Source organism: Uloborus diversus, chromosome 9, assembly GCF_026930045.1.
Source record: "Uloborus diversus isolate 005 chromosome 9, Udiv.v.3.1, whole genome shotgun sequence".
NCBI classification, from domain to species: Eukaryota; Metazoa; Arthropoda; class Arachnida; order Araneae; family Uloboridae; genus Uloborus; species Uloborus diversus.
Genome location: NC_072739.1, coordinates 72115021 through 72127529, shown reverse-complemented (window position 1 = coordinate 72127529; position 12509 = coordinate 72115021).

Below are 12509 nucleotides of genomic sequence, written 5' to 3'. Positions count from 1 at the left end.
CCAAGAAAAAGACAAAATAGCATACTGTTTCGACAAATAAATAAATTAGATCATCGAAAGGCATTTAAAGTTTTATTACATAATCCTCCCATTAAATGAAACGAGACACGAAACGACATTAAAAGTAATAACATTTCAGTAAAATGTAGTATGATCCGCTAAATAAACTATGTTTGACAAAAAAAAAAAAAGGCTATATTTTATTGAAACCAAAAATAGAAAAAAAAAACAAATATGGAGACAACAAATGAAATGAAAAGTAATCGCCCAGATTTGAAATGCATTGTGACGCACATATACATAATATTTGGCGTCAGAAAATTTGACAAAAATTTGGTAACATTATATTTCTTGCCATTTAATACTCACATTAAAATCATGGGGTAATTAGCTCGACGCGAAAATGGCGAAAACTTTTTCTATTGCTAAAATTGTTACCACAAATATTTATTCTTCTAACATTTCAATGGAACTTTTATTGTTTTTTAATTAATTGATATATTTTTGGCGAATTATTTTACACTTTAACTGATCTTCGACTAGATTACCGTAACGTGGGTGAGTTTTAATACTGTTTAATTTAGAAAAGTTTTAATGTGCTTTTAAATGATTTAAATTTCTTGTTCTTTAACATACAACGTTCTCCTTAAAGACATTAATTGTAATGCATAATGATGGATACTAACGATCAGTTTCATGGATAAAATTTTATTTGATATGTTTTCTACATATTTTTCTCTTAAAATAATTGTATCTCTGTGCATTTTTGGTGCATTTTGTTAGTTCTTATTGTGAAAAAATAAAGATATCAAATTGAGTTATTCACCAGTTTTAGAATATGTCTTTAAAAATAACTGATTTTAAGTTCAACTTTAAAGTAAAAAAAAAATACTAAAAGCTTTTTGAATGTTTCCATAATTATATTTATCAGTTGTGCTTGAGGTAGCATATGTAATTAATTCTTGCATAGTAAAACTAAGAAAATATTTTTCGTCAATTCAATTTATTGTGCATAGTTCATATGTTTAAAAAACAGTATGGATTCGTGCGAAAGATGTTATTATGCTTGTTTTTATGATATTGCGCATAATATCATTCAGAACAAAATTTTCAATGAACTTTTTTATAAATTTAAAACAGAAATTACCCCTGCCCCCCCCCCAAAAAAAAACAGCATAACCAAAACATTTTACTCACATACGTTTTCAAACAGCAAACTTCTTTTTTCGCTCATTTGAAATTGTAATTTAATGTATAAATTAAAATAAATAGACAGGATCAATATTCAATCTTATTAACTCATATTTATATTTATTGGAGCTTTATTTAAATTTTGAAAATGCAATTGATAATTTTGAAAATGCTTCATGCGAAAAATGGAGTAGTTTATCACAAAACTTTTTTCACTAACAGAATTTTATATTGATTTAATTGGTACTAGATAAACACCTTCCTCAGCTTATTACACTCATGTGATTTTGTTTTGAAACTTAATATTTCTTGAAAACAAAGTTACATATTTTTTTCACTTTTAACCTCAAATCGCTTTTCAAACATTTTTTTTTTTTTTTGAAAAAAAAAATCTGCTTTAAAATTAAATCAAACACTTTTGAACTCAATTTTGAATATTCACTTTAAAAATAAAGTTATCTGATGTTTATATTGTTAAAGTTGCCTTAAAATCCAACAGATGTCGCTGGAGTCTGACCGGGTTTTTTGTTTGATTGATTGGTTTCATGCTACAACTTTTATTGAAATGACTGAGCCTGATAAGACGCGTATCAAGAGAAGCCTTGGTACAAGTGATCCGTTGGATGCTAGATTTAGGAAATACTAGCAAAAATACCCGGCGTTGCCTGGGTTAGCAATAATTATCAGAAACAATCGTTACTTGCATTTGTTTTCTGTTTTAAGTGAAAGAACTTAAAACACACCTTTTTGACGTGACTTAAAATCTAGCTTCTTCCTTACCCATAAAATTAAAGTAGTAGTAAGTAAAAAGAGCAAAATAGTATTCATTTAGAAACGAAAACAGGAAATTTAAGCGTATACAAATTTGAAGAATTTCCGAAATATGAAATTAAACTTCACATGTTTAAAAAGATTTATCAGTTAATACTTTTTTTTTTTACATTGAGTCTTACCTTCTCTGTATGTCTATTGAAGAACGAACTGTTTGAAAAAATGTAGCCGCGCGCCCGTGATCCCCTTAAACTTGTTTTAGTTATTTTGGAAAATTTTAATTATTGTGGGTTCTTGGTGCGATTTAAAATATTACCGAATTTGCGGGAATCGTTTTGGGATACCTTGGATAATGCTCCCCCTCCTTACTTTGTAAAACGGTATGTTACTAATTTTTGTTAAAGAGATATTGTCGCCATATGCTAAGATACTTTGGTCAACATAAAATGGCGCTGAACAATTTCATCCGTAATGTTTCCAAAATAAGTAGTAAAATTTGGCGATGGTTTGAATTTGTGCACAAAGTCACATTAATGGAAGTTTTTGTGCTGTTTATGAATTTGCCTAATTTAGTTGCTGGGTTATTTTACAGTAAAAAAAGTTTTTAAAGATTCTTTGATTGACGATATTTTGTTTACATGGTGAAAGCTGACAAACATTATTACGTAGTCTTTGACTTCAAAAACCGTGACAGTTGAAAAAACTGCCAAATGCATCCGCTACTGAAATCTTTCTGCATAAATTTTGGCGAGGTTTCTGCTGTTAGATTGGATAATGATTAAAAAAATCCAATCAGCACAAATAATTTTAAAAATAAAACATTAATTACACTAAAGTTCCGTTTAAATGGAAAATAATCAACCAAATCTATAGTTATTATTAGCCAATCTTGGGGGAAAAAACGTTACTTTAAGATTTGACTTGAGAAAAGCCTCAAACAGTCAGACGAAACACAAAAACTTCAGCAATTCTGACTATGAACTGGGAGTTGAGATGATACACTAAATAATGAATTGGGTTGAGGAAAGCCTTCGAACATGGAACAAAAAAAGCCCAAAACTCGTTTTTCATACAATTTAGAACTTTCTAACAGATGTCATCTTCAGCAGAAAAATAAGCGCTTTCGATGGACACATAATTTTAATATGTGCACGTATTTTTTAACCGTCATATTGGGGCATTTATGCGAAAATTTGGACAAATTAGAATAAAAAAGGAACTATCAATCGGATTTTTATCGAACTGGTCTACAAACCTCCCCAGTACCAAAAAGAACAAACGGTGAAAGTTTCAGCCAAATCTGCCGGGTAGTTTCTGAGATCTTAGGGAACAAATTTACCGAAGTCCATTTTTATATATATAGATTGATAATTTGTTGAATTATATGACATCAGACAACTTTGAATCCTATTCTTAACTGAGGTTGCAGCAGACTGTAAATGTGTCTTATGGCTCTCATGAGTTTTGTAGCTTTGTGAACGATTATTTCTATGATGAATTGCCGAGTGAGATGCACAAAAGTAATCTGTCTAATCTTATTGATGCTTTAGAACAAGTATAAGTGCATAATGATGGAAAAATAATGTAATTGTGTGTTACCTGTTGTATTACACTTAGCTGGACATTGCATTTTCAAAATTAAAAAGATTCAACAGTGATTTCGGCTCAGAAAAGTTGACCATTGATAGAAAATTATCTTTGAATTCCTCACATCAGTAGATAAAAAGAAAGTTTTAACGAAAAAAACTTGTTGTCTTTTGAAAAGTGGTTGCTGTTGCTGCGTCTAATAAGTCTCAGAAAGGAAAATTTCCGACTCACAAGTTTCAGCTTTAAGAGTTGTTTTTTGTAATTGGCTAGTTATTTCAAAAAAATCATTCATGGTTTTTATTTAGCTTGTTTTTTGTTTAGCAGATTATTTTCTTATACAACTTTTAGTCTTATTTGATGATTTGTTTTTTTTATTAGTCCTAAAAAAATAAATAATTCGTGATATCGCCACAAAAGTAGTCTATTGTAACTTAAATAATACTCAACTATAAACGAAATGAAAAATAATCGCCAAGATGAAAAATATGCCTTTCTAAAATGTATTTCTGTTGCACTAATACCTGCAATATCTTTACGATACATATTTTCTGTATAAACCTTTTATTTTAAAGAGGTAAATCTTTTCACCTTTTTTGAAATGTCAAGTGTTCATAATAATTTCTTTATCAAAAGAAAGGTCATTTTCAGGGCCAAAAAATTTATTCTGTGTTGAAGGTGAGGATATGAAGAGCAGTACCACTTGAAATGACGCACTATAACGAGATTATACCGCCACATGAATCGAATCATTATAAATGTTAATAGTTCCATAGAAATGTAAAATTCGAAAAAGAGTAGCGACCATAAACGATATCTTCTTGTTTCGCCAAGGTATTGGTTTTATTTGGCTATTTGTTTGACATTTTAATGGTCTAACTTTAGTGTTTGGCGAATTATTTTACACTAGTGGTACCCGCATGGCTTTGCCCGTAGTAGAAAATTAATAGGTCATTTGGTTCACCTGTATATTTAAAAATAATGGAGGAAGAATTTCTCGCCAATTAGCTATGTTCATTTGCTCGCCCATGTTACGGTTCCACGTTATGATAATTTGGTAATTTCCTCGGTAAAAATAGTCTTAAGATTGGAATAGAAAAAAAAAATCGAATTTTCGAAAACTCGCTTCGAGATCCTCCCCCCTATGCTACGAACTAATTGTGTGCCAAATTTCGTGAAAATCGGCCTAACGGTCTAGGCGCTATGCGCGTAACAGACATTCAGATAGAAATCCAGAAAGACACAGATCCAGACTTTCAGCTTTATTATTTATAAAGATTGTAATAGAGCTTTTAGTCTCATTTTACTTCTTGCTTTGTTAAAAAGTTTAATAAAAAAAATAATTACAAGTAACTAGATAGATTCGCCAAAGTAGTTTCTCTGTAACCTAGACTAAAAATTGCGGCAAAGAATAATATCAAAAATTTTCGCCAAGATTAAAATTGCGTCGGAGTTTAAAAATTTCATTCATTTACAATTTTTTCTTTTTTTGTAATTCTCTGAAAATATTACAAATTAAGGTTTTTGAATCTAATTTTGGTTGTCTGTTTCTTCATATTCAAATTCGCCAGAGCTCGAATAGGTTACCTGGTGATGATTAACGATACTACCGAAAACGGTAAAACATTCCATATTCCACGTGTTTTCCTTGGGGTTCATTACAGGCTTCAGACTGTTTGTGGTGTAATGTAATTTTAGAAGACTAGAAAAAAAAGCTTCCCACAAACACGATGAAAAATTTCTGTCATTCTTTAGGCGTCAAAGCAGGTGATAAGTTACGGAATTTGTTTGTTTTACCTTTTTCATCCGCCATTAAACAGTAGCTGCAGCGTCCCCTATAGTTTATTGGAATTACGAATACTTCGAGATTTAGAAGCGGTGAAGTGAAAAATTAAAAATGCAAGCCGCATTTCCGTAACGCAGTAGTATGGCTGACGATCGGCCGATCCATGACGACGTCATTATACAGTTCTGCGGCATTGTGTCTAGTGTGGTTTTGGTTACAGTCTCGGAAAATTCCAAATTACATAGAAGAACAAAAAGGAAACAAGCTTTTTTTTATTAAAGAAAAAGTAATAGAGGGGAAGATAGCAAAAGATCAGTTTGATGATATAACGACAAAGCTGCTGTACAATATTGTAAATATTGTGCCAAAAGAGGGGACTTGACAAAAAAGATTCTCAGTGAAGTGAAGAAAGCAAAATTTTTTCTGGGATGTTTCGATAATTGCGAATGTGACGCGGTTGTCATTTTTTGCGATGATTATTTTATTTTGGTAACCTTTTCATCTCTATCGCCAAAATTGTAACGCTATACGCCTAGCTATTTTCCTTTTTTTTTCCCCCACTACTAATTTCGTGAAGCTGTGAATAAATTGTGTAGATGTCGCGAGCAATTAAACCCGTGAAATGGCAGTTAAGTTTTGAACGAAATGTTTTAAACTAATTCATTTGCCTAATTTTAGATATCGAATCAGGCTTATTGTGATTTAAGTCTTTTTGTTCTTATAAATTATTTCCAAACTTCTCCGCAGCTTTTAGATTAAATTTTAGTGGAAAGTTTTCGGTAATGGAATTTTTTGGCAATTTTTCTATGTGTCGCCAATGAGCTAATGTAATCCAGAATGCTATGAATTATGTTAATTTACAAGAACTTATTTATCAAGAAGTCAATTATTGTAATATCCCATTCAAATTGTTAAAAATTACAACAATGAGCGCTTTTGGCATGATTTTAAATGCCGCCAAACTTACAATAGTTGCCCTGCCTTTTTTTTTCGATGATTTAGTTTCTTGGCAATTCTTTTGATTCTGGTCAAATATTTTGACGCCAAAGAGTCGACATTAAAGTATTTCGGGGATGTATCAGAATTAAATAATTATTGCACAAAATTTAGTGATCGCGTGGCAAAATCCCAACTATCGAAGTATTCCATTTTTCCGTTTTTCAATGCAACCAAAATAGCACGAATATCGACTAAACTGTGCGATATGTTAATATTGCAAATAATTTGATATATTTGACGATTTACTGTTACAGTCGAACTCGTTTACAACGAGCCTTGATTTAACGAGAACGCGGATTTAACGAGGAAGTCAGAAATGTTTCGTTGGTACAATGTTAAATATATGGGAGCAAAACTCGCTCTTAACGAGCAGACCCCGCTTAAAACGAATAATATTTTTGTGGTTTATAAATTTTCAATTGACTTGCAGCTCAGCTTATCCTTTTATGTAAACATTCCTTTCACATTTCGAAGTTAACCCTATAGTTACAGATGACTCATAGATCCTGAGAACAAGTGATGAAAGCACATGTTTCAAAATATTTTGTAGATATGCATTTGAAAAACATATATTTATTGATGCTAATACAGTGGCTCCCAAAAGTCTTCGTACACTTTGAAATTTTTTAGTAAAACCAAAATAACGCGAAACTGAATTCGAATATGAAGTCCAATATTTTTTCACATCATTCCTACGTCATTCTAAATAAAACCCTGTAGTTTTTTCGAAATATTAACGGATTTTCTTTTTGAAATGGGTCAAAAAACGAAGAGACAGAGAAATAATACGCCACAAAAGTCATCGTACACTCAAATATTTTCGAATAAATTCATAATTAAAATTATCATATGTCGTTTTTTTCTTATTTTTGTATTGTGTGGACCCTTAAAAGTCATTTGGCTTTAATTTTCTGTTAATTTATTTCCTAATATTGTGCTTATTACTTTAAAATGGCTGGTATTTGTAAAAAACCACAAACACCACTCGAAATTTGAATTTTTTCCTCGCAGTAGCGGTAAATTGGTTTGAAATGTCTCTAAATTAGTTAATTTATTCCATTCTATAGTAAAGTGCTTGATAAAATGCTTCAAATATAAGAACTGGTCCGAAAACAAGGTAAGAAAAGGTCAACTGGTAAAGTTGACAAAGCGTGATCGGAGATTTAAAGTTAAAAAAATTATGAAAATACACATTTGAGTGCTGTAAAGGTTTCTGCAGAGTTAAATGAAACTTTTTACATTTAATTTTCACCTAAAATTGTTCGCCAAATTCTCTGATTAGCTAGATTAAATGGGACCTCTTCCCGCAGAAATTTTCTTGATCGTGCGAAAAACAGAAAGCTTAACGTTTTTCGTCGCAAAATCAATGATAAATAAGCTGAAAATGTTTTGGCATTACTTCTTACTTACAGATGAAGAAAAATTCAACATTTTTGGTTAAATTGTTGTATAATTGTGAATAGAAGAAAATATTAGGAATTTAATCTTAAGAACTGAGTTTGACCAATTAATCAGGACTGTGAAGGTGTTTTAGTGTGAGAGTGCATATCAGCATCATGACTTTATAGTTTGGAATTTTTTGATGAAATAATGAATAATGCTGTTCATTTAAATATTTTTAAAACCAATTTTAAACTCTTAGCCAAAAATTTGGTTATCGGAAACAACTTTGTTTTTTATCAAGATAACGATAAGAAGCACACGGTTTTCAACGTTTGCGTCTAGTGCCTCAAAAATTGTCCTAAAGTTTAGAAAATATCCCTTCAATCTCCAGATTTAAACTTAATGTAACATATTTAGAGATATCTGGAGGCTAGGTTACGAAAATACGGCTTTGAAACGAAAATAGAGCTAGAAACAGTAAGACTCGAAGTGTAGTTGAGCACTTACTCAGAAATTACGCAAAAAAAGAAAGAAAAAAGAATGAAATCTATTCCCAGACGTTTAGAAGGTGTTGTTGATACTGTATGATATTCTACTAAATAATAACTTAATAAAAAGTTAGATTATTCAATAATATATTTTTTAAAGTGTACGAAGACTTTTGTGAGATAAAATTTCCGGCACTTTTTGGTTTTTGATTTTTAAAAAATTAGGTTTAATTATTTTTTTAAAAAATTTCATGTAGTTTTGTTGAAAAATGATCATAGATCTTATAAATAAATACCTATTCCGAAATATTAATTCTAACTAATGGATAGAGCCCTATTTCATTGAAAGTCGTAGGTGTACGAACACTTTTGGGAGCCACTGTATATAGGCTTCCGATTATACTCAAACTCAAATTCAAGCATATACAGATGGGGGGGGGGGGGGCGAAAGAAAGGGACGAGGTAACGAATGTGAATCTCTACAAACTTGATGGCTTTTGATGTGCAAAGAACCTTCTAACTTCTTTCGAATCCACGGGTGCAAATGACGATAATTCTTGGGCAATGAGCGTTCTTCGAAAAACAGTAACAAAGGATAAAACAATAAGGCAGCTCAATGTAAAGTAAACAACTTCTTTTTTACTGTACAGAAAAAGCAAACAAATGAAATCTGTGTGACTTTATATGATTTTTTCAGCAAACTCGTATTTTACGAGCACTCGGCTGAACGAATGGATAAAGAAAGCAAAGACGCCACAAATGATTATGAAGACAATTTCAATGATATGGATCAATTTTGGCTGAAATCTATTGAAGAAGCAACAAAAAAGAACAGAAATACAATGAAAGAATTAAAAAATGATCTTATTGACTTCACCTAAGAAGTAAGCAAATTAGCCAAAAACGATGATCCAGAACGGATAAAGAAAGTAAAGACGCCACAAATGATTATGAAGACAATTTCAAAGAAATAGATGAGTTTTGGCTAAAATCCATTGAAGAAGCTACAAAAAAGAGAGCAGGAATACAATGCAAGAACTAAAAAATGATTGACTTCACCGAAGAAGCAAGCAAATTAGCCAAAAACGATGATCCAGAACGGATAAAGAAAGTAAAGACGCCACAAATGATTATGAAGACAATTTCAATGATATGGATCAATTTTGGCTAAAATCTATTGAAGAAGCAACAAAAAAGAGCAGAAATACAATGAAAGAATTAAAAAATGATCTTATTGACTTCACCTAAGAAGTAAACAAATTAGCCAAAAACGATGATCTAGAACGGATAAAGAAAGTAAAGACGCCACAAATGATTATGAAGACAATTTTAATGACATGGATAAATTTTGGCTAAAATCTATTGAAGAAGCAACAAAAAAGAGCAGAAATACAATGAAAGAATTAAAAAATGATCTTATTGACTTCACCTAAGAAGTAAGCAAATTAGTCAAAAACGATGATCCAGAACGGATAAAGAAAGTAAAGACGCCACAAATGATTATGAAGACAATTTCAAAGAAATAGATGAGTTTTGGCTAAAATCCATTGAAGAAGCTACAAAAAAGAGAGCAGGAATACAATGCAAGAACTAAAAAATGATTGACTTCACCGAAGAAGCAAGCAAATTAGCCAAAAACGATGATCCAGAACGGATAAAGAAAGTAAAGACGCCACAAATGATTATGAAGACAATTTCAATGATATGGATCAATTTTGGCTAAAATCTATTGAAGAAGCAACAAAAAAGAGCAGAAATACAATGAAAGAATTAAAAAATGATCTTATTGACTTCACCTAAGAAGTAAACAAATTAGCCAAAAACGATGATCTAGAACGGATAAAGAAAGTAAAGACGCCACAAATGATTATGAAGACAATTTTAATGACATGGATAAATTTTGGCTAAAATCTATTGAAGAAGCAACAAAAAAGAGCAGAAATACAATGAAAGAATTAAAAAATGATCTTATTGACTTCACCTAAGAAGTAAGCAAATTAGTCAAAAACGATGATCCAGAACGGATAAAGAAAGTAAAGACGCCACAAATGATTATGAAGACAATTTCAATGACATGGATAAATTTTGGCTAAAATCTATTGAAGAAGCTACAATAAAGAGCAGAAATATAATGCAAGAACTAAAAAATGACCTGATTGACTTCACCTAAGCAAGCAAATTAGCCAAAAACGATGATCCAGAACGGATAAAGAAAGTAAAGACGCCACAAATGATTATGAAGACAATTTCAATGATATGGATCAATTTTGGCTAAAATCTATTGAAGAAGCAACAAAAAAGAGCAGAAATACAATGAAAGAATTAAAAAATGATCTTATTGACTTCACCTAAGAAGTAAGCAAATTAGTCAAAAACGATGATCCAGAACGGATAAAGAAAGTAAAGACGCCACAAATGATTATGAAGACAATTTCAATGACATGGATAAATTTTGGCTAAAATCTATTGAAGAAGCTACAATAAAGAGCAGAAATATAATGCAAGAACTAAAAAATGACCTGATTGACTTCACCTAAGAAGCAAGCAAATTAGCCAAAAACGATGATCCAGAACGGATAAAGATAGTAAAGACGCCACAAATGATTATGAAGGCAATTTCATAGAAATAAACGAATTTTGGCTAAAATCTATTGAAGAAGCTACAAAAAAGAGAGCAGGAATACAATGCAAGAACTAAAAAATGATTGACTTCACCGAAGAAGCAAGCAAATTAGCCAAAAACGATGATCCAGAACGGATCAAGAAAGTAAAGACGCCACAAATCATTGTGAAGACAATTTCAAAGAAATAGTCGAATTTTGGATAAAATCTATTGAAGAAGCTACAATAAAAGAGAGCAGAAATACAATGCAAGAACTAAAAAATGACCTGATAGAATTCACAGAAGAAGCAAGCAAATTTGCAAAATTGATAATCCAGAAAGTTCGGAAGAGTATTTTTCCTCTGAAGAACAGCAATAATTCATTCCATCAGTCAGAAACAGTAACTTTTAATCTTGTTAAAAAGCTTGTTTTGTTTAAAAGTTGAACCTCGAATTTTATGGCTGTTTTAATAAATATATTAAAGGAAGGTATGAGCACCTAAATGAAGCTATAAAATAATTCATAGCCCTCTTGAAATTTTCAAACTACGAATTTGCTTTTTGTATAAACCTATCACCATTTGGTAATCGAAATCCATGTCGTAATCCAAAAAGAAAATATGAAAATTCTTTACCTTTTGGAATGCTTCGGTATTGCCTTACCATTTAGCATATCGGAAAAAATGAATACATTTCTGCTGGTCAGCTCACTTGTCGCCAACTGAAAATATATTTTATTTTCAAAGAGAAATATGCTCATCGCAAAAGCACCATTTCTGTCAAAATGAAAAATTCTTTTCTTTTCTTTTTATTTTCCAAAATTTAATTCTCGCGAAGTAAGAGCTCGTGACACATAATAAAGAGAACTGATAGGAAAAAATAAAAGGCTTAGCTGAATTCTTCTACTAGCGACTACTGAAAAGTGAAGGACGGAATTAAAGAAAGATTAATGCATCGAAAAAATATCGCTAAAAATCAAAAATGTCAAAAAAAAATTAATAATAATGAGGTTGTTTACGAAATTTTAAATATATTTTTTCTGAAAGGACATGCATAAAAACATAGGATTTACCCATTTTTAAATAATTTTCCAAGGTTTAATATTTTTAACAATTATTTTAATCGCTGCGCAGATTAAAATTATTTTTTTTACGCTTCTGCACATGACATCATATGTGATGAAATGCCATTCACTGATGCCATTAGCACACAGCGCAAATTATCATAATCTGGTAACGCGGTTGACAGCAAAACGTAAACATTTAGCGCAACAATAGAATAGCGCGCCAAAGTACATTACTTGTGACGTCATAAGGACAACGCCTTGTTTAAAAAATCGGACATTTAAAAAAAATTATACAAATGGAATTGAATAAAAATGGGGAAGAAACTCGCCCTCGTCATGTTGTGACTGGTGACCTTCAAGGTTAGATGATACGGTGCACGTCCATAAAAAAGAAATGGTAATAATGACATGATTATTATGATTAATTTGCATTCGTACACCTATCATGAAGACTATATTTTTAGCGTGTACCGTTACGGTGTTTTTATTTTCCATTCAATCTTAAATGATGGGATTAGTAATCTGGAAATTTTGATTTTAGATGAAGTTTTGCTATATAAGTTCATCTATATAGGCGTTTTTTTTTTTTTTTTTTTTGAAAAAAAAAAGGTTTTCAATGCAAAAAACCTGCTTGATTTA